The sequence below is a fragment of the Schistocerca americana genome, chromosome 1 (assembly GCF_021461395.2).
Source record: "Schistocerca americana isolate TAMUIC-IGC-003095 chromosome 1, iqSchAmer2.1, whole genome shotgun sequence".
Taxonomy (NCBI): Eukaryota; Metazoa; Arthropoda; class Insecta; order Orthoptera; family Acrididae; genus Schistocerca; species Schistocerca americana.
In genome coordinates, this window is record NC_060119.1 from 856,734,517 (window position 1) to 856,758,224 (window position 23,708).

The 23,708-nt window shown below is 41.8% G+C and overlaps 1 protein-coding gene across 2 annotated transcripts in view; it reads right to left on the bottom strand.

Annotated features, from left to right (window-relative positions):
* LOC124546839 (beta-glucuronidase-like) overlaps nt 1-23,708 on the bottom strand; it is a 375,007-nt gene that overhangs the window by 134,485 nt on the left and 216,814 nt on the right. Inside the window, exon 1 of one of the 2 annotated variants that reach the window (XM_047125068.1) lies at nt 17,747-17,790. The exons of the other annotated variant lie outside the window; for it this stretch is intronic. The gene's annotated coding sequence lies outside the window, so the exon portion shown is untranslated. Of the gene's footprint in view, nt 1-17,746; nt 17,791-23,708 lie in introns of those variants that run through there. 2 annotated transcript variants of the gene reach the window in all.

The window sequence follows — 23,708 nt, forward strand, 5'->3', positions numbered from 1 at the left end:
CAAAAAGAAACTACGAAAATGCCTGACTTTTAGAGTATAAAAAGACTTCCAAAAGAACAAATCCAAAAAACTTCTATAAAATATTCAAAACAAAACTAACCAGTTACCAGCCTCAAAGTTTTTGCCTTAGAAATGAAAATGGCAGTTTGGCTCTTAACAACCAGGAAAATTGTAAGGTACTTGCTAATTATTTTGAAAAAACTATTAAACTGCCCAGAAGCAGCGAATAAATTCCAACCACTGCAAACTAATAAGATCAACCCTAACTCTAAAGAACCTGACGAAATGGAAATAACTAAACAAATTAAGAGACTTAAAAACAATAAAGCATCCGTAGAAGGATGTCTACTGCAGAACGACTAAAATCAGCTGGCACTAACACTACAAAAAATGTCACTCAACTAATAGGACAGATCTGGGAAACTGAGAAGATACCTGAAGACTGAAAAACTGCCCTAATTCATCCACTGCATAGAAAAAGGGACAGAACCGATATTAGTAATTACCGAAGAGTCTCTCTTCTTCCAGTCACATACAAAATTCTGTCGCAATGTTTACTTGATCGAGCCCAAGGACAGTTAGAACCTAAATTGGTGAATACCAAGCAGGCTTTAGACAAAACAGATCCGGTACGGAGCAAATTCTTAATTTAAAACTAATCCTTAGACAGCAAAGGATTTCTGGCAACAATATTGTACGTACATTTGTGGATTTTTAAAAGGCCTACGACTCAGTTGGTCATGAATCTCTTTTCTAAATTTTAAAGGAACAAGGGCTAAATAATAAAACTGTAACACTGATTAAGAAAACGTTAAACGACACTAGCTATAAATTCATGGGAAAAATTTCTGAACCATTTAATATGAAGACTGATGTTAGACAGGGAGATGGACTCTTCCAATTACTGTTTAACTGTGTTTTGGTGAAGGTAATTACAGAGTGGCGAGAGCAAAAATAGAATCAAAATGTAGATCAGTCACTCAAGTTAGGCAGAAGTGATATTACAGTAGGTTGCCTCGGTTTGCAGGTGATCTGGCAGTTTTAGCTAGGGATACTACCACAGCTAATAAACAAATTTAAATTCTTAAGGAAGTTGCGGAAAAAGTAGGACTGCAAATATCGTTCAAGAAACGGAATATATGACAAGTAACAGGCAAGCACCAAAGTTTTTGAACACGAAATGAGTAAACATAACAAGGCTTCCTCAATTTAAATAATTGTGGGAGATCATACAAGAAAGCGATCCGGAAGAAGCTGCAAACGAAGTTCGGTGACAAAAATTGGCAGCTGCATCCAGATTAACACAAAATATTTATAATAATCACTTTCTAAATCCATTAAACGTAGACGTTACAGCACTGTAATCAAACCTGAATGTCTTTATGGAGCAGAAGCTTTAATTTTAAGTAGAAAGAAGGATACTGAAGAAATTCTAAAGAAAGAAAGACTGTTAGGAAAATATTGTTGTTGTTGTGGTCTTCAGTCCTGAAACTAGTTTGATGCAGCTCTCCATGCTACCCTATCCTGTGCAAGTTTCTTCATCTCCCAGTACCTACTGCAATCTACATTCTTCTGAATCTGCTTAGTGTTTACATCTCTTGGTCTCCCTCTACGATTTTTACCCTCCACGCTGCCCTCCAATGCTAAATTTGTGATCCCTTGATGCCTCAGAACATGTCCTACCAACTGGTCTCTTCTTCTTGTCAAGTTGTGCCACAAACTCCTCTTCTCCCCAATTCTATTCAATACCACCTCATTAGTTATGTGATCTACCCATCTAATCTTCAGCATTCTTCTGTAGCACCACATTTCGAAAGCTTCTATTCTCTTCCTGTCCAAACTATTTATCGTCCATGTTTCACTTCCATACATGGCTACACTCCATACAAGTACCCTCAGAAACGACTTCCTGACACTTAAATCTATACTTGATGTTAACAAATTTCTCTTCTTCAGAAACGCTTTCCTTGCCTTTGCCAGTCTACATTTTATATCTTCTCTACTTCGACCATCATCAGTTATTTTGCTCCCCAAATAGCAAAACTCCTCTACTACTTTAAGTGTCTCATTTCCTAATCTAATTCCCTCAGCATCACCCGACTTAATTTGACTGCATTCCATTATCCTCGTTTTGCTTTTGTTGATGTTCATCTTATATCCTCCTTTCAAGACACTGTCAATTCCGTTCAACTGCTCTTCCAAGTCCTTTGCTGTCCCTGACAGAATTACAATGTCATCGGCGAACCTTAAAGTTTTTATTTCTTCTCCATGGATCTTAATACCTACTCCGAATTTTTCTTCTGTTTCCTTCACTGCTTGCTGAATATACAGATTGAATAACATCGGGGAGAGGCTACAACCCTGTCTCACTCCCTTCCCAACCACTGCTTCCCTTTCATGTCCCTCGACTGTTATAGCTGCCATCTGGTTTCTGTACAACTTGTAAATAACCTTTCGCTCTCTGTATTTTACCCCTGCCACCTTTAGAATTTGAAAGAGAGTATTCCAGTCAACATTGTCAAAAGCTTTCTCTAAGTCCACAAATGCTAAAAACGTAGGTTTGCCTTTCCTTAATCTTTCTTCTAAGATAAGTCGTAAGGTCAGTATTGCCTCACGTGTTCCAATATTTCTACGGAATCCAAACTGATCTTCCCCGATGTCGGCTTCTACCAGTTTTTCCATTCGTCTGTAAGGAATTCGTGTTAGTATATTGCAGCTGTGACTTATTAAACTGATAGTTCGGTAATTTTCACATCTGTCAACACCTGCTTTCTTTGGGATTGGAATTATTATATTCTTCTGAGGGTACTTCGCCTGTATCATACATCTTGCTCACCAGATGGTAGAGTTCTGTCAGGACTGGCTCTCCCAAGGCCGTCAGTAGTTCTAATGGAATGTTGTCTACTCCCGGGGCCTTGTTTCGGCTCAGGTCTTTCAGTGCTCTGTCAAACTCTTCACGCAGTATCGTATCTCCCATTTCATTTTCATCTACATCCTCTTCCATTTCCATAATATTGTCCTCAAGTACATCGCCGTTGTATAGACACTCTATATACTCCTTCCACCTTTCCGCTTTCCCTTCTTTGCTTAGAACTGGGTTTCCATCTTGATATTCATACAAGTGGTTCTCTTTTCTCCAAAGGTCTCTTTAATTTTTCTGTAGGCAGTATCTATCTTACCCCTAGTGAGATAAGCCTCTAAATCCTTACATTTGTCCTCTAGCCATCCCTGCTTAGCCATTTTGCACTTCCTGCCGATCTCATTTTTGAGATGTTTGTATTCCCTTTTGCCTGCTTCATTTACTGCATTTTTATATTTTCTCCTTTCATCAATTAAATTCAGTATTTATTCTGTTACCCAAGGATTTCTACTAGCCCTCATCTTTTTACCTACTTGATCCTCTGCTGCCTTCACTACTTCATCCCTCAGAGCTACCCATTCTTCTTCTACTGTACTTTTTTCCCCTGGTGTCAATTGTTCCCTTATGCTCTCCCTGAAACTTTGTACAACCTCTGGTTCTTTCAGTTTATCCAGGTCCCATCTCCTTAAATTCCCACCTTTTTGCAGTTTCTTCAATTTTAATCTGCAGTTCATAACCAATAGATTGTGGTCAGAGTCCACATCTGCCCCTGGAAATGTCTTACAATTTAAAACCTGGTTCCTAAATCTCTGTCTTACCATTATATAATCTATCTGATACCTTTTAGAATCTCCAGGGTTCTTCCATGTATACAACCTTCTATCATGATTCTTAAACCAAGTGTTAGCTATGATTAAGTTGTGCTCTGTGCAAAATTCTACCAGACGGCTTCCTCTTTCATTTCTTACACCCAATCCATATTCACCTACTATGTTTCCTTCTCTCCCTTTTCCTACACGCGAATTCCAGTCACCCATGACTATTAAATTTTCGTCTCCCTTCAATATCTGAATAATTTCTTTTATCTCATCATACATTTGATCAATTTCTTCATCATCTGCAGAGCTAGTTGGCATATAAACTTGTACTACTGTAGTAGACGTGGGTTTCGTGTCTATCTTGGCCACAATAATGCGTTCACTATGCTGTTTGTAGTAGCTTACCGACATTCCTGTTTTCCTATTCATTATTGAAACTCCTCCTCCATTACCCCTATTTGATTTTATGTTTATAACCCTGTATTCATCTGACCAAAAGTCTTGTTCCTCCTGCCACCGAACTTCACTAATTCCCACTATATCTAACTTTAACCTATCCATTTCCCAAATTTTCTAACCTACCTGCTCGATTAAGGGATCTGACATTCCACGCTCCGATCCGTAGAACGCCAGTTTTCTTTCTCCTGATAACAACTTTCTCTTGAGTAGTCCCCGCCCGGAGATCCGAATGGGGGACTGTTTTACTTCCGGAATATTTTACCCAAGAGGACGCCATCATCATTTACCCATACAGTAAAGCTGCATGCCCTCGGGAAAAATTACGGCTGTAGTTTCCCCTTGCTTTCAGCCGTTCGCAGTACCAGCACAGCAAGGCCGTTTTGGTTATTGTTACAAAGCCAGATCAGTCAATCAACCAAACTGTTGCCCCTGCAACCACTGAAAAGGCTGCTGCCCCTCTTCAGGAACCACACGTTTGTCTGGCCCCTCAACAGATACCCCTCCGTTGTGGTTGCACCTACGGTACGGCCATCTGTATCACTGAGGCACTCAAGCCTCCCCACCAACGGCAAGGTCCATGGTTCATGGGGGGGGGGGGGGGGGGGGGGGGGAATGTTAGGCCCCAAAATTATTGATGGAGGAACTTATAGACTGAGAAGTTATAAGAAAATAGAAGAATACACAAACATACATGGTGACATGAGAAAACAAAGACTTAAGTTTTATGGCAACACTAAAAGAACGGCGTCCACTAGGTTGACAAAATAAATAGTAGGATTCTAAGAAAACACAAATAAGCCCAAAACTGAACCAATTGAATCGATCGCTGCGATTAAGGAGGATCTTACAGTAGCCGGTATAACTCAGGCAGACGTTACAAATAGAAAAGCATTCAGACAAAAGATATTTGATTCGAAAGTTGGTCAGAGAGATATTATAAAACGGACTGGAATACCATGGTCTGATGAAAGAAAGAGACTTCATTCTGACAGAATGAAACAAATTCGGACACAAACAAAGCCCAACCATCAAAAGCGACATTGCTTGATTGTACCTCGCATGGTCCTATTGGGTCCACACGTGAAAAATAATAACAATAATAACAATAACTGTCTAAATGGATCATACACTGAAGCACCGAAGAAACAGAGATACGTAAACAAGCAGAATACGGCGTTGCGGTCGGCAATGCCTATATAAGACTACAAGTGTCTGGCGCAGTTGTCAGATCGGTTACTGCTGCTACAATGGCAGGTTATCATGATTTAAGTGAGTTTGAACCTGGTGTTATAATAGTAGGCTACGAGCGATGGGGCACAGCATCTCCGAGGTAAGTGGGGATTTTCCCGTACGACCATTTCACGAGTGTACTGTGAATATCAGGAATCCGGTAAAACATCATCAAATCTCCGACACCGCTGAGGCCGGAAAGAGATCCTGCAAGAACGGGACCAACGACGGCTGAAAATAATCATTCAGCGTGACAGAATTACAACCCTCATGCAAATATCTGCAAATTTCAATGCTGGACCATCAACAAATGACAGCCTGCGAACCATTCAAGGAAAACATCGTCGATATGGGCTTTCGGAGCCGAAGGTCCACTCGTGTACCTTTGATGACTGCACGACACAAAGCTTTAAACCTCGCCTGGGCCCTCAACAGTGACGTCTGAATGTTGATGACTGGAAACATGTTACTTGATCGAATGAGTCTCGTTTCAAATGGTTTCGGCGGATGGACGTTTATGGGTATGAAGACAACCTCACGAATCCATGGACCCTGCAAGTCAGCAGGGGACTATTCAAACTGGTGGAGGCTCTGTAATGGTGTGGAGTGGTATAAGACCCCTGATACGTCTAGATATGACTCTGACAGGTGACACGTACGTAAGCATCCTGTCTGATCACCTGCATCCATTCACGTCCATTGTGCATTGCGACGGACTTGGGCATTCCCAGTAGGGCAATGCGACACCCCACACGTCCAGAATTGTTACAGAATGGCTCCAGGAACTTTACTCTGAGTTTTAACACTTCCGCTGGCCACCAAACTCCCCAGACGTGAACATTATGGAACATATTTGGGATGCCTTGCAACATGCTGTTCAGAAGAAATCTCCACCCCCTCGTACTCTTACAGATTAATGGGCAGCCCCGCAGGATTCATGGTGTCAGTACCCTCCAGCAGCGCTTCAAACGTCAGTCCAGTCCATGCCACGTCATGTTGCGGCTCTTGTGCGTGTGCTCGTGGGGGCCCTACAGGATATTAGGTGGTTGTACCAGTTTCTTTGGCTCTTCTGTGCACGTATTATTTCTCAGGTTAACAACCTTTTTTCTCGACACATACTAATTGTATAGGGACGACTGAGGCATCGTTAGAAAGGTTATTTAACCATCTTTTGACATTGCATACCGATTTGGCGCTAAAACTTACTATTTGTGGAAAGTTTTAACATAACAGACTTTAAAACTATCATAGGCAAAAGGGCGTCATGGGTGCCCAACTTCATAACTATAAAGGGTGTTCGGAATTTCCCGTTACAGACTTCTAGGACTTGTAGAGGGGAGTTCTACAGGGTTCCAATTCAGACGCTCGACTCATCCACTTCTGCTTGAGGAATTGAATTAGGCTTGAAGCAGTAAACATTTAGGTAACAATTCGAAAGGAAACATCCAATTATCACTTAAGCACGTTTGTATTAACACTTAAACATTATGTGTTTACATTATTCCAAAACGAAAAAAAAACAGCATACCGTACGTTGAGAACAGTACTGATGAAATACAACAGACGCTCGACGTGGCGACGACCAACCTTGTTACAGACACTGTACCTACGAAGCATGTTCTGGTAAACTCCCTCCATCCCGCCTGGTGTGCCTGCAGTTTCTAGTGCAGCATACGACTCCACAAGTAGTAGTCCACCCCACTACCGTATTGCATACCGGGACAAACAACTCAGAATTTTCTCTTTCCCTCAGCGGGCTTGGACGTGTGATACATCCGAACTGAAACCGTCGTAGAACGGAAACGGTACGTTTCCGGACATGGGTTCCTATGCAAAATATTACGTACTCCTCTCTACAAACCCTAGAAGTAAGTAATGAGAATTTCTAACATACTGAATTTTACGAAATTGTGTCATTGATCACGAATAAGGCTCCCTTTTCATATTATCGTATTACAAATACCATTTTATTTATTTTAAAGTTCTTATTAACTGGATAATTTACATACTGCATTGTCCCAGATTAATAACCCTGACGACGGTCGTAGTCCATTATCTCTGCCCGTCGTATGAATTAACCTTTCTAAACGGAAAAAAACGATAAAAATACCTGTCATTGTCTCTTCGAATTGTTATTTACCTATTGCTACTAAGGCCTAAAGTAATTACATAAAATACGAAGTGCAATTACAATCACAAAATCCAGTAACAGGTTATTGTGGCCTGAGTAATATAACAGGTAAGAAGCGAACACTACGTTCTAACTTACACATTTCATATTTATTTATTTGTATTTTATATTCGTATTTCTCATTAAACTTCTCGTCAACAACAGGCAAATGGAAGTATTACTGTCGAAACTTAGAAATTTCAAGCATTACCGTATGAAAATATGTATAACAAGGACGTTTCATAAATTCATGATTTTTATTTGACAGCTTTCGCTTCATATTTAAAGATTTTTCCCTTCCTTCCCACAGTTACACATACCCCAATGAACACATTTATTCCAAATACTATCATTGTTTAAAACCATAAAAGCTTAGAAGTCTCGCCGGTCTCCTAGTTTAAGGTATTACTTTCGTTTTACAAAATCAAATGTGTTTTTATTACTGCCGTATATTTTTTACTTACTTTCCAGACGCCTTTCGCAGTTGTACAACATACACTTCAGTGTTTTTTCTTCGTATATCGTTCCCAAATATGCTTTTCCTCTATCTGGCCATAGGCCACAGCGCCCACTTCTACTTAAATTATGAAAAATCAGCATATACTCACGTCTAGATTTTTTGGTTTTCTGTTCTCATGCTTGTTTTTTCGTTAGCTGTCGGCGATTCTAATCGACACGGACCCGAGACGAGTGTTATGTCCTGTCAGTCAGTTTCAAAACCGAAACGGACTGCTACAGTCAGTGAATGTAGGTCCGTCTCAACCAGTTTCCGAGCGAATATTGCGAAGGAGATTTGGTGTAGAGCATCTCCACAGAGATCATTACTGACGGCAGCATATAAAGATTCATATCCTCAGTGGACTAAAAAATACATAAACTGCACAGTGGTTTACCGGAGGCGCGTAGTGTCGTCGAGTGAGTCTTTTGAAATGATGCAAGGCGTCGAGTTCAGCGACGACCTAATGAAGCGTGTTGAAAGGTGTAGCGTTTGAAAGGTGTAGTTCCGGCTGGAAGTGGTTCTGTGATGTTTTTAGGGTGTTTTACGTATCATGATATGTTCGCACCCATTCAGGTTACCATGAACATGTACCAGAGTGTTCATTTCAACATTCTCGGCTATCAAATGTTGCCTTTTCTCCTATCTCTTCGGGATGAGTATGCTTTGGATGATGATGTCTTCCCAGACGGCAGTCATGTTCACAGAGCTCCACACACACACATTCCTCGTTTGATGAACAATCGGGCACCATATAGAACTTCGACTGGCCCGCTAAATCACCCTATCTTAATGGCATAGAAAATTTCTGGGATTATTTAGGCCAGCGGGCGAAACGCAGTAATCAGTATCCCCAAAATCTGGCAGCCCTACGGAATCCAACCATCAATGAGTAGCTTCAGCTGGACTTGGCACACCTTAAGAAATTACGAGTAGTAGACTCTCTTCCTCGCCAAATTGAGGGCATTATCCGGTCTAAAGGCGGTGTTTGACCGTATTATCGTGGTGTCACCTAGAAATATAGCTTGATGTCTCCTGGAAAAGACAAATGTTTTTGTTCAGCTTGCTTATGTTAATGTTATGCTACTATACACAACGAGTGATTACACAGATAGCAATTATTTCTAGCTGATCTCTCTTCTTGCATCATTTTCCTAAATTTATGAAAAGGTAATATAGTCACAGTTTGTCACCAATGGGTGCAAAGTGGAGTACTTAGCCAATCATGGATGATATTTTCTAAAAACTGCCGGACTGAGAAAGCGGTTTTTTCATTCACTGAGTAAATAAAAAAAATTAGAGGATAAAATATGACCTGTTGAGATCTTCTGCGACGTGTATGTTTTAGGGGAAATTACGTTTTGATGGGATAGATGGTGCGTGCCTGATTTAGTCTGACTGTAAGGTAAAAGACTAATAAAGCTCTGCTCTGCCGCTCAGGAACGATAGAAACGAGACATTTCTCGGCATGACACAAACATAGCTTTAATATCATCAGAATTTTGTTTTTTTACTATAGGCTGCAAAGTCCAGTTTCCGAGGTTATACTGAATCTCGGAAACAAGAATTTGGAACATAACTGGGAAAGCGCACGCAAAATCATGATAACGCTTTATTAGCAATATAGAACAAGATTTATGTGGCAGACTAATTATCGCGTATATAGTGATGATACAAGAGAGAAAGAATGGATAGCTCAGTATAAAATCTTGTGATGCAATGATAGTGTATTTAAACTGGGGACCTAGAATGACGGATAGGCTTCGTCCCTCCTTAGCCCTCAGTGGTTCACAACCCCACAACAGGTCACCCACCCCAACGCCGTCCCACACCAAACCCAGGTTTATTGTGCGGTTCGGCTCCCAGTTGTTGTAGAATCTTAGAACATATTCTGAACTGAAACACGATGAGATATCTTGAACAGAATGAACTTTTCAGTGCCAACCAGCTCGGATTTCGAAAACGTCGATCATGTGCAACCCAACTCGCACTTTTCTCTCATGAAAGTTTTGGATCAGACCAAAGAGGTAGATCCAGCGTTTATTGATTTCCGAGAAGCATTCGAGTCAGTACCACACCTACGTTTATTGTCAAAAGTATGATCCTATGGGGTATCAAGTGAAATTTGTGAGTGGATTCAGGACTTTTTGGCTGGGGGGACACAGCATGTTATCTTGGATGGAGAGTCTTCATCAGATGTAGAAGTAACTTCGGGTGTGCCCTATTGAAGTGTGTTGTGAAACTTACTATCCGTGTTGTATATTAATGACTCTGAAGACAATATTAATAGTAAAATCAGGCTTTTTGCGGGTGATGCAGTTGTCTATAATGAAGTATTATCTTAAAGAAGCTGCACAAATCTTGGTAAGATTTTAACGTGGTGCAGGTTGCTGTAAATGTTCAGGAACGTAAAATTTTGCACTTCATAAAACAAAAAAAAGTAGCATCCTGTGACTATAATAATAATGAGCCACTGCTGGAATCAGCCAACTCATACACAGATCTGGGTGTAACACTTTGTAGAAATATGAAATGGAATGATCACATATGTTCAGTCGTAGGTAATGCAGGTGGTAGACTTCGGTTTATTGGTAGAATATTGGGGAAGTGCAATTAGTCTACAAAGGAGATTGCTTACAGAACACTCGTGCGACCGGTTCTAGAATACTGTTGAAGTGTGTAGGACCCGTACCAGATAGGACTAAGAGGAGATATTGAACGTATACATAGAACGGCAGTACGAATGGCCACAGGTTTGTTTAATACGTGGGATTGCGTCACAGAGATACTGAAGGAACTGAAGTGGAAGACTCTTGACGATAGACGTAAACCATCTCGAGAAAGTCTATTAATAAAGTTTCAAGAAATGGCTTTAAATGTTCTAGGAATATACTACAACCCCTTACGTACCGGTCACAGGGGGATCGTGAGGATAAGATTAGAATAATTACTGCATGCACCGAGGCATTCAAACAATTATTCTTCCTCCTCTCCATACGTGATTGGAACAGGAAGAATCCCTAGTAATTGGTACAATGGGACGTACCCCTCTGCTATGCACCTCACGGTGGTTTGCAGAGTATAGATCTAGATGTAGATGTGGTCGAGCATTCGTCTTCCCTACGACCGACATTACTTCCCTGTTGCATTTCAAGTCCGTTTGCGGTGTTGCACCTAGGTATTCCATACCATTAGTGCTGAATACGAATATTTCCAAAAGATTTCTCTTAGTACATTAATTTACATTTATCCGCATTTAAAACAGAATGTCATTCGTTGTATAAAATAGAAATTCTGTCTCTGTCAACCTGAACAGCTCTGTACTCACTCAAAGACAACACTTCTCAGTATACATAAGTGTCAACGCCAAAACAGTCTCCGATCGATGTCCGCCCTGTCGGATAGTTTGTTCATGTACATTGAGAACAGGAGCGGTCACTTCACTCTTGTCTGGGGCACTCCGGATGTTACCTTCATCTCCGGTAAACACTCGCCGCCCAGGACAAGGTACTGACCACACATATGAGTACCTGTTCCTTACGCTCGGACTTCCCTAAGTGTCTACACTCCACAGTGTGGTTCAGTGTCGAACACCTTTCGGGAAATGTAGGTACATAGAACCCGCCTGATGATCTGCATCCATGATTCGAAGGATATCTATCGTGTGTGAAAAAGGCAATCCATGTTTCGTACGAATGAACCTTTCTATATCTGTGCTGATTTTCGGCTAGAAATTTTCCTCTCTCGGGCAAACTCATTACATTCCAGCTTATAAAACCCCGTCAGTCCAAAAAGTTTCGCGAATGGATTATAAAAGAATAGAGAAAAGTCAACATGGTGATACTAATGCTCCATATGTTCTACATAGACTCCTCCAACCTCTCCCTCTTAAACTTCAATACAGCGAACAGATCGTTCATACGAACATTTGAAACTGTCAGAAACGTCTTTCGTAGCGATTCTGCTCGACTTGCACTTCACCTTGGCTTGAATGTCGGTTATGTTGCCGCGCGGGATACCGCGTAGTCTATGGGCGTCTTGTCACGGTCCGTGCGGCTCCCCACGTCGGAAGTTCGGGTCCTCCCTCGGGCATGGGTGTGTGTGTTGTCCATATCGTATGTTAGTTTAAGTTAGATTAAGTAACGTGTAGGTTCAGGAACCGATGACCTCAGCAATTTGGTACCATAAGACCTTACCACAACAATTTTTCGGTTATGGTTCAAATGGTTCAAAAATGGTTCAAATGGCTCTGAGCACTATGGGACTTAACATCTGAGGTCATCAGTCCCCTAGGACTTAGAACTACTTAAATCTAACTAACCTAAGGACATCACACACATCCATGCCCGAGGCAGCATTCGAACCTGCGACGTAGCGGTCGCGCGGTTCCAGACTGAAGCGCCTAGAACCGCTCGGTCACACCGGCCGGCTTTTGGTTATCCTGTCAAAGCGTTGATCCTTCGTGTGAATTTCTGCACATTGTCGTTCTGTGGTAGATTCTATTGATAACACCAAGTCTCGTCACCCGTCACGAATTTTCACAAAAAAGAATTGTGCGCGTTTTGCATTTCAGTCAACTCGCGGCAGGCGTCCATGCATCGTTGGTTTTGCTCGGTAATCAAAGCGTGCTGTACAAATTTTAGACACACTTTTCTCATTCCGGAAAATGTCTTGAACATTTGATTTAGAGACGTGGCTCCAATACGATTTCGGACGCAATAACGTTGACACACTTCAGCCACACGTCCTCTGCTTAACACTGCCTACTGACAACCGATTAGTAGAACAAACTTCAGTTATCTACATTTATAATCTCAGCCATAGTAGCTACTGCGCTGACTTAGCTTACACGCCAACAATGAAACATGTCTCGCAACTCTTTGGACGGACGGTGTATGGTCAAGGACTCCAAACGAGAACGACGTTAACAATACCCACAGATACAACTATGAAAATGGATGTGTTAGTGTGTGTGTGTGTGTGTGTGTGTGTGTGTGTGTGTGTGTGTGTGTGTGTGTGTGTCCCACATCTGCTCCTAAACCACTGGACTGATTTCAATCAAACTTGGTACACATATCGCTTACTGCCAGGCGACAACCGTTGTGGGAGTAAGGACCACTTACTCATCAAAAGAGGTGCGGATAGTGGTGAAAAAGAAGCGTAGTCTGCGAAGCGTAAATTCCCATATTTCATTCGTCCTGAATTTGAGAACGAGAGCTCTTAGCGACTTGCAACAAACTTTCCACATAATTTCAAAATATTACGAATTTTTTTTTTCTCGCTGACAACCCGTATAAAATGATGAAAGGGAAAACATTTATCGCTTACTACTTTTGCCCTGTAAGTACCACATGAGGCATGACATTGTAACTTACTACTTCTTTACTAGTAGCTACATTCGTGACACATTTTATACACGTAATTCACATATGACACTGAATGTAAGTGCAAAATTATATCACTGTACGACTAATAGTTCAGGAGATATGACATCATAAACAATGAGATATGTGAAAAACTGCCGCATTACGCACGACATTTAAAAGTATTACATCTCCCCTATTAACTCTATTCGCAATAAATTTCGCAGACAGTATGCATATATGATGCTCAGCGTACCTACAGTATTATATCATTGTACGACACATAGTTCGGGAGATATGACGTCATAAATAGTGAGATGCTTGAAAAACTGTCGCATCGTGTATGACGTTTCAATTTATTACTTCGTTGCGACTAACTCCCCTCTCAATACAGGTTACAGACAATATTCACATTCCCCGCTGAATGTACCTACAAAATTATATCAGTGTACGACACATAGTTCAGGGGGTATAACGCCATAAACATCAAGCACAAGGCCAGACCACAGACTGGTTGGAGCCCAGGCAACGAGTAAGCATAACAACACAATTCGTAGCTCCTCAAGATCACTGGGTCGGTCGTCGTAATACCGTGCAGAAAAACTGAATTAACACCTCAGCTGAGCGCAGAAAACACACCATTAATCTCGTAGGATATCTGAATAATTTTTTAAATACGGGATTTAATACACTACTGCCCAATAAAATTGCTACACCACGGAGATGACGTGCTACAGACGCGAAATTTAACCGACAGGAAGAAGACGCTGTGATATGCAAATGATTAGCTTTTCAGAGCATTCACACAAGGTTGACTGGCATTGCCTGGTGAAACGTTGTTGTGATGCCTCGTGTAACGAGAAATGCGTAACATCACGTTTCCCAATTTGATAAAGGTCGGATTGTAACCTATCGCGATTGCGGATTATCGTATCGCGACATTGCTGCTCGCGTTGGTCGAGATCCAATGACTGTTAGCAGAATATGGAATCGGAGGGTGCAGGATGGTAATACGGAACGCCGTGCTGGATCCCAACGGCCTCAGATCACTAGAAGTCGAGATGACAGGCATCTTATCCGCATGGCTGTAACGGATCGTGCGGCCACGTCTCGATCCCTGAGTCACCAGATGGGGACGTTTGCAAGACAACAACCATCTGCATGAACAGTTCGACGACGTTTGCAGCAGCATGGACTATCAGCTCGGAGACCATGGCTGCGGTTACCCTTGACGCTACATCACAGACAGGAGCACCTGAGATGGTGTACTCAACGACGAACCTGGGTGCACGAATGGCAAAACGTCATTTTTTCGGACGAATCCAGGTTCTGTTTACAGCATCATGATGGTCGCATCCGTGTTTGGCGACATCGCGGTGAACGCAAGTTGGAAGCGTGTATTCGTCATCGCCATACTGGCGTATCACCCGGCGTGATGGTATGGGGTGTCATTGGTTACACGTCTCGCTCACTTCTTGTTCGCATTGACGGCACTTTGAACAGTGGATGTTGCATTTCAGATGTGTTATGACCCGTGGCTCTACCCTTCATTCGATGCCTGCGAAACCCTACATTTCAGCAGAATAATGCACGACCGCATGTTGCAGGTCCTGTACGGGCCTTTCTGGATACAGAAAATGTTAGACTGCTGCCCTGGCCAGCACATTCTCCAGATGTCTCACCAATTTAAAACGTCTGGTCAATGGTGGCCGAGCAACTGGCTCGTCACAATACGCCAGTCACTACTCGTGATGAACTGTGGTATCGTGTTGAAGCTGCATGGGCAACTGTACCTGTACACGCCATCCAAGCTGTTTGACTCAATGCCCAAGTGTATCAAGGCCGTTATTACGGCCAGAGGTGGTTGTTCTGGTACTGATTTCTCAGGATCTATGCACCCAAATTGCGTGAAAATGTAATCACATGTCAGTTCTAGTATAATATCTTTGTCCAATGAATACCCGTTTATCATCTGCATTTCTTCTTGATGTAGCAATTTTAATGGCCAGTAGTGTATTGTAGATTTCATTCAGCTGTCTTCTGTATTGATATCAGACTCATCGACAAGTGATCGATAGAAGCTTTTTACCAGTTTAGCATATTTACGTAGGATCGGAATTATCTTTTATTCTCGAAAAGTATCAAAAATTATCCAAAGAGTGACATGCTTGAAATGCAATCACAAATGAAGTCACGATGCTGTATTGGCGGTTGTAAATTAACAGTGTGTAAATCAGCAAACTGCACGAGAAGAAGGCGTACGGTTCATTTTACATGAAGATTACTCAATAAGACAGCTTTGTGCAAGACTGGTACTGTATTTGTTGATAATGACCAAAGGAAAGATAGAAAATAATATCCAGTAGTTGTTTGGAACATCTTATGCAGCTGAGTTTGGGCAATCAGTTTGTTACAGTAAATGACGGAGAACTTCCTCTTCAGCAAGAAAGGAAACTTCAATCAGTGGATGCAAGTGACAGGTAAAATGGATTCTCCCTCAATGAAAAACTACAGCCAACTTTTTCTAAAATGCAAAAGATTATCCTGCAATGGGCAAACAGTAGCTAACGATGCCACGCAAGTTTCTTGGACCAGCCGGGTAAAAAGTACTCGAGAAGATGCTTGGGTGAAATGCAGTCACTTTCATGAGGCCAATATATTTGTTCACAAGGCTACTTAACCAGTGCAAAAACTGAATAGCATCCAGCACACATTGTTGATGTAACCAACTTATTCACCAGCTATGGAGCACTCTGATTCACTTGAGAAATGTTAGACAAATTAAATGATTAAAAACGGGTCGGCGTTGAAAAACACTTTTACTTCTGATCTAACAGCCACGTTCTTGTGGTGCCATGGTAACACAGGTTCTCTCTCGGGGATAACTCACAGAATCCCCCGTTTTATATATTACAGTAACCATTCCATAGTCTGTGTATGTCATGCACCATTTTCTTTGACCTAGTAGAATAGTGATTGTAGAGACCCCACTTGGTAGACGTTCAGTGTTGGAAAGCTTATTAAGAAACAGCGTCCGCTGTTAAGCAGGGCCGGTCGGAGTGGCCGAGCGGTTCTAGGTGCTACAGTCTGGAACCGCGCGACCGCTACGGTCGCAGGTTCGAATCCTGCCTCAGGCATGGATGTGTGTGATGTCCTTAGGTTAGTTAGGTTTAAGTAGTTCTAAGTTCTATGGGACTGATGACCTCAGTAGTTAAGTCCCATAGTGGTCAGAGCCATTTGAACCATTTGTTAATGCAGAACCTCTCCCAAAACACTAATCAGTTTAGTCATACGTGAAGGCTGCCAGTGACACACATATTAATGTTGGCACAGACGACAGTAGTTAATGGTAAACGAAAGTTGTGTAAAGCTGAATTTTTTTTTTAGTATCGTTCACAAAGCAAGAAGCAACGAACGTCTTCTCCATTCAACTGCCTTACCGCTGTAAGGCTGACTGACAGCAGACAGTACTAACGATGCTGAAAGACGACTGAAATCGTTAAAACCCAGCAAGGCGACTGGACCCGACCGAATCCCTGTCAGGCGGTACACATAGTCCGCTCTGTTTCCGACCATAATGTACTGTAGATCGCCTAAGCAGAGAAATATTCCCAGTCATCAGAAAATCACAACGGTCACATTCCTCCACAAAAAAGCGTCAAAACTTATTTATGGAGCTGCCATATCTAGCCAGTATCACTCATTCCTACTTTTGGCAGGATGCTATAAGCTGTTTCAAATCCATATCTAATGAACTGCAGATTCAGCTAGAACTGAAAATTTGTTGCCAGTCACAGCGTAGGACTCTATCCTCGGACTAACAGCCATCTACAGGCATAGAAATAATATCATGGTCCTCGATCAGATATGATTATTAGCGATGTTACCCACTCAATAGTAGTAGTTGAAATTTCAGAGTTTCCCCAGGTGATGTAGTTATGTATGAGGAACTTATATCCGACGGAAGGCGTAGTGATATCGACTAGGACGTTCAAAACTATCTGTCTGCGGGAAAGACTAGCTCAAAATGGTTCAAATGGCTCTAAGCACTATGGGACTTAACATTTGAGGTCATCAGTCCCCTAGACTTACAACTACTTAAACCTAACTAACCTAAGGACATCACACACATCCATGCCCGAGGCAGAATTCGAACCTGCGACCGTAGCAGCACCGCGGTTCCGGACTGAAGCGCCTAGAACCGCTCGGCCACAGCGGCCGGCGAAAGACTAGCAACTAGCTTTTAATGTACAGAGATGTAAAACTGTGAACTTCACTAAACGTAAAAGTGCTTCGTTTCAGCGACATTATGATGGAGTAATTACCGCGGTGGAAGCAGTATTTACTTACTTGTGCCTGACTCCTCTAATGATTGCTGATGGCTTGTTTGCGAGAGTCCCTGCACAATGCGCTCTTTTGTAGCTTGTGAGTTGCATGTTTTTCGATGGTAATCTGAGGGTGGGGAGAGAGCCAGATAAGAGTAATGGTTTCACATCACGTGTTCTGGATATCGCGATAATTTCAAGTGGACTTCCGGCAATTGTTACGCTGTCCATAGCATCTTATCAGGATTTGTAATTTGTCATGGATAGCGTGAAGAGCAGTAGCAGTATCAGACAAATGTAAAATCTGACGTAGGAAAAGACACAGAAAAGTAATACACCGAAATAGTAGTTGTTGCCTGATCTACTCATATGTCTCGAAGAATACCGGAGCGCACAGAAAAACACAATGACACTGATGTTTAGGGATAGAAAGAGGTCAACTATTATATAACTTGCCCCCTGGAATGCACAACAGCCATATCACAATTTTAAACGAATAGTCTCATATAAAAAAATAAAATTAAATATAGTTATGCAGTTGTTGAAGCAATCTCAGAATAACAAGAAATTTTTTATTTAAATATGTCACGTAAGTGGTATCATTATAGGTTTTGACTTCTTAGGAAGTCAGTATCACTGATGCTTTAATAATCAAGAGAGACCGGTAATGATACCATTTGTGTGACCTGAAGACGAAATATTTAATTTTAAAAAATTTCGTTTACAAGACGGTAACTCTGCCCCCCCCCCCCCTCCCCACACACACACACACACACATAGCTGTATTCTAATTCGGTGTATGACTAACAAAACTTGTTACAAAGATAAAAATATATTCATTGTAAATCATTCAGATCTATGCCCTAATAAGCTCTCATTCTGATGAAAAAAAAAAGAAAATGAAGAGGCAGAATACCTGTACAAACATTAAGAGAAACTGGTACATGGCATCAGATCTCAATATACCGTAAAGTATTCAGGACTAACTGTTCACTGAATACTAAAATGGAATGTACACCTCGTTATCATTCTACTCCAGATACGAATCCAGCATTAAGTTCTACGGAGAGGGGGAAGGGGGAAGGAACACGGTTTGTTACTACGGCCCCCTCCCGCAGACATAACTTTCCGTCATCCCCACATTTAACGAGCCACAGATGCCGAACATTTTAATAATATTAATAAATGGTTCAAATGGCTCTGAGCACTATGGGACTCAACTTCTGAGGTCATTAGTCCCCTAGAACTTAGAACTAGTTAAACCTAACTAACCTAAGGACATCACACACATCCATGCGCGAGGCAGGATTCGAACCTGCAACCGTAGCGGTCTCGCGGTTCGAGACTGCAGCGCCTAATATTAATAATAAAAATATAGAATGTTTTAATATAATAGTGATAATAATTTGTTTATATCAGTGCTTAGTACATCATTGTAGCATAAATACCACGAAGCGCGTAGAATTGGTTGTTGGCAGTAGGTAGAGTCAGCTTATGAGTGAGCACCTTTTCGTAGCTATAACATTTTCTGCAATCGGTCAGAATGTAATATTACTTATATTAAAACATTATATTGCGATCTTTTGGAGGTGGAGGTGTTAATTTTAAATATTGAGTTTAACATTAGCTGTGGAAGTTAATTTCTGGTATCTTCTTTAAATATTCCTGACTGAAATTAATTCCCTCAAAAGACATTTACTGATTGTTAAACAGTTTGCGTAATTACATTTCCCGGATATTGATAGAAAAGATCGGGAAAAAGAGATCTCAGGGACGCTGAAAAAAAAGTTGATAAAGTAGATGGCTCTGAGCACTATGGGACTCAACTGCTGAGGTCATTAGTCCCCTAGAACTTAGAACTAGTTAAACCTAACTAACCTAAGGACATCACAAACATCCATGCCCGAGGCAGAATTCGAACCTGCGAGCGTAGCGGTCTTGCGGTTCCAGGCTGCAGCGCCTTGAACCGCACGGCCACTTCGGCCGGCCGATAAAGTAGATGCCGGTTGAATATTAGTAGCGTTCGGCTGTGGCCACCAAACAATTCGTCGGCAACTCTCCTTCGCTGCAGCCTGAAAATTCCTTGCCATTATTGAGATTTACACTGACGGAAAAAAATGAACACCAAAAAATAATTAATGTAGAGAAATGAAATTTCGGGTATACATTTGTGTAGATAACGTATTTAAGTGATTAACGTTGCAAAATCACAGGGTAATGGAAGCATAAGGTAAGCCACTGCAAATGTGAAATTCTGGTACATTTAAGTTGTACAGGTGCCGGACGTCACTTTTAGAGATGGAGTTCCATGCCTGTTACACTTAGTCGGTCAATACAGAGACGGTTAACGCTGGTTGTGGATGATACTGGAGTTGTCCGATGATGTCCCATATGTGCTCGGCTGGGGACAGATCTGGTGATCGAGCAGGTCAAGGAAACATGTCGACACATTCTAGAGCGTGTTATGTTACAACAGCGGTATATGGGCCAGCGTCACCCTTTCGAAAACACCTCATGGAATGCTGTTCATGAATGGCAGCACAACAGATCGAACCACGAAACTGACGTACAAATTTGCAGTCAGGGTGCGTGAGATAACCACGAGAGTGCTCCACCTGTCGTACGAAATCACACACCAGACCATAACTCCAGGTCTAGGTCCAGTGTGTCAAGGACGCAGATAGATTGGTTACAGGCCTTCAACTAGTCTCCTTCTGATCAACATACAGCGATTACCGACACTGAGGCAGAAACATCTTTCATCGGAAAACACAACAGACCTCCACCGTGCCCTCCAATGAGCTGTCGCTTAACACTACTGAAGTGGCAAATGGCGGTGATTTGGGGTCAGTGGATTGCACGCTACAGGGCGTCTGGCTCGGAGCTTTCCTTGAAGTAACCGATTTTCTAGAGCCACACACCGAACACGATGATCTTCCCTCTCGTAGTGCTACATGGCCGCCCAGAGCCCGGTCTCTTTGCGACCATACATTCTCGTGATCACCGCTGCGCCCAAACATGTGCAATGGCTACATTCCTGCCAAGTTTTTCTGCAATATCGCAGGAGAAACAGTTAGCTCTCGTAGCCCTGTTACACGACCTTGCTCAAACTTAGTGACACGTTGATAATGTAGTCTTTGTCTCCTTAAAGGCATACTTGACTAATTACTTTTGAATACATCGTGGGAGCAGACAGTGATCAATGTTATTACTAATAATTACTATTAAAATCAGTCTTGATCACAAATTTGTTTATTCTGGTAACCGGTTTCGACCACGCCTGTGGTCATCTTCAGACCAAAATGCTGTATGAGCAGGACCCTCCTTCTGGTGGTAAATCACAGTGATTTACCACCAGAAGGAGGCTCCTGCTCATACAGCACTTTGGTCTGAAGATGACCACAGGCGTGGTCGAAACCGGTTACCAGAATAAATAAATTTGTGAGCCAGACTGATTTTAATTGTAACTATCCTTGACTAACATCCACTCTCGACGTCCGATCTCAAAGGCAACTAATGCTCACGATCGTTACAGAGTATATTTAAAGCAAACGTGATTTTAATTATCATAGTGGTGCTACTAGCGCCAGTCTTATGTGACTGAATAGACATGCTCTTTCAGATGTAGAAACAAATGCACCAACTTTCGTTTATGTCGCATAACTCCTTCTGGGTGTTCCGATTTTTTTTTCCATAGTGCTAAACTCTCCAAAAGAAAAAAAAATTGAAACTGATGTATGTACAACTCGTATAAATGGTTTCACTAAAATGTTGTCGGGGGGGGGGGGGGGGGGGGAGGCCTTTATCTCCACAATCCTCCCTTTTGGATCCGCATCCGTTTAAAACAAAGCCAGAATACGGACTAGAACTAGTAATAGTCCATACTTTTGCCATTATCCTCACCTATAAATCCGTCATCCGTCCCATCCTAACACATTCCGATGTTATCTGGATATCCGCCCTCCTAAATTCCACAAATCACTTTAAACCGTATAAAAGCATGCATTCCACCTAGCCTTCCGCATCAGCCTAACTTCCCCAAATCCGCATCCTATACTAACTCGTCCATTTCCGAAACTTTCTGATGTCCTTGGAGCATCTTCAGAGTCAAACATTAATCGGAAAATCCAATCCCATCACCGAATACCCTAGCCATTAATCACCAATACGGGTACCTTGCTACTTTATCCAACCTCAACCAACTTTCACTGTGCAACTATGTAATCCGTCCTGAGCTACAACATCCCTTCCTGTCGTAGTCAACAATGCTCCAACTCAACCATCCTTACGTATTCTCCCTCCTCCATCTCCTCACTCAATAACTTGTTATTGTGGTTCCACAGGATCCCACTGTAGCAGTCATCATTGTATCTCTTTAGTGATATGGTCATTTTCGTGCAGCACTATCATCACCATTACATCATAGTACAGTCAACACCATCATACTGACAAAATTATAACTGTTGTGTAAAATTACATTAACATTTAAAACCCTAAAATTGTGTACAAATGCATATTTTGGAAACTGAAAGCCATGGATCGGGGCCGTCAGGTAAAGGCAATATTTCTTGATTTTTAGAAAAGTATTTGACCCACCACCACACCAACACTTACTAACAAAAGTACAACCATATGTGGTATCAAAAGAAATTTTGTTACTAGGTTGAGGATTTCTTGGTACAGACAACACAGCGTATTATCTTGGATGGAGAATCGTCGATTTCAGACGTGTCCGGGGGAAGTGTGTTGGGACTATAGCAGTTCATATTATATATTAATAACTTGACATACAGAATTAAGTGTTATGGAGCGGTAGTGAGTGATTGGACTGGCTCATTACGTGCACTTGGTCTCATAATATTTATTGAAAACCACTGCACAGTGTAAAGTCGACCTTCCAGGCACGTAAGCATGAATAAAGTACAATAAACAGAAAATTCTCATCACAGACAAAGTTGCTGGACAGCACAATAAGTTCACAGTATAAAACTTATTGTATAATATTTATGTGTGTGATTAATCTACATCTACATACATACTCCGCAAGCCACCGTACAGTGTGCGAGGGTACTCTTTACCACAACTAATCGTTTGCTTTCCTGTTCCACTCGCAGATAGAACGAGAAAAACGACTATCTAAATGCCTCGGAATGAGCCCTAATTTCTCGTGTCTTATCATCGTGGACCCTACGCGAAATATATGTTGGCGGCAGCAGGATTGTTCTGCAGTCAGCTTCAAATGCTGGTTCTGTAAACTTTCTCAGTAGTGTTCTTCGAAATGAACGTCTTCTTCCTTCCAGGGATTCCTACTTGAACTCATCCGTAACACTTGCATGCTGATCGAATCTACCAGTAACAAATCTAGCAGCTCGCCTCTGAATTGCTTCGATGTCTTCTTTCAATTCAACCTGGTGCGGATCCCAAACACTCGAGCAGTTCTCAAGAGTAGGTCTCATTAGCGTCCTATATACCGTCTCCTATACAGATGGACCACACTTTCCTAAAATTCTCCCAATAAAGTGAAGTCGACCATTCACCTTCCCGAACACAATTCTCACATGCTCGTTCTGTTTAATATAGCATCGCAACGCTACACTCAGATATTTAATGACATGACTGAGTCAAAAGTCATATTAACGAGATTCAATAGAAATTACATTCTTCAAGAGATGATCCTCATACAATATAGATTCTCTTCCCAGTATTAGCATTTGACGTTGGAACACAGTTCAGATAATAAATAATAGTACATCAGTGTACCAACTGAGATGACTCAACTGCCTTCAACATTTCTCGAAATAAGTCGCGCCTTGTGGTTTAGCGGTCAGTCCGGCTTTAGGACCCAAGCAGAGCAGAGGTGCTGTGTGTTTTCGCCTGTAGCGCAAGCATGCTCACTTCTTCCGGCCGACACTAACGTGAGGCCGTAGGGCGACAGCATCATGCCGAATCAGTACCGAAAATCTTCACAGAAATTCGCTTTTAGAAAC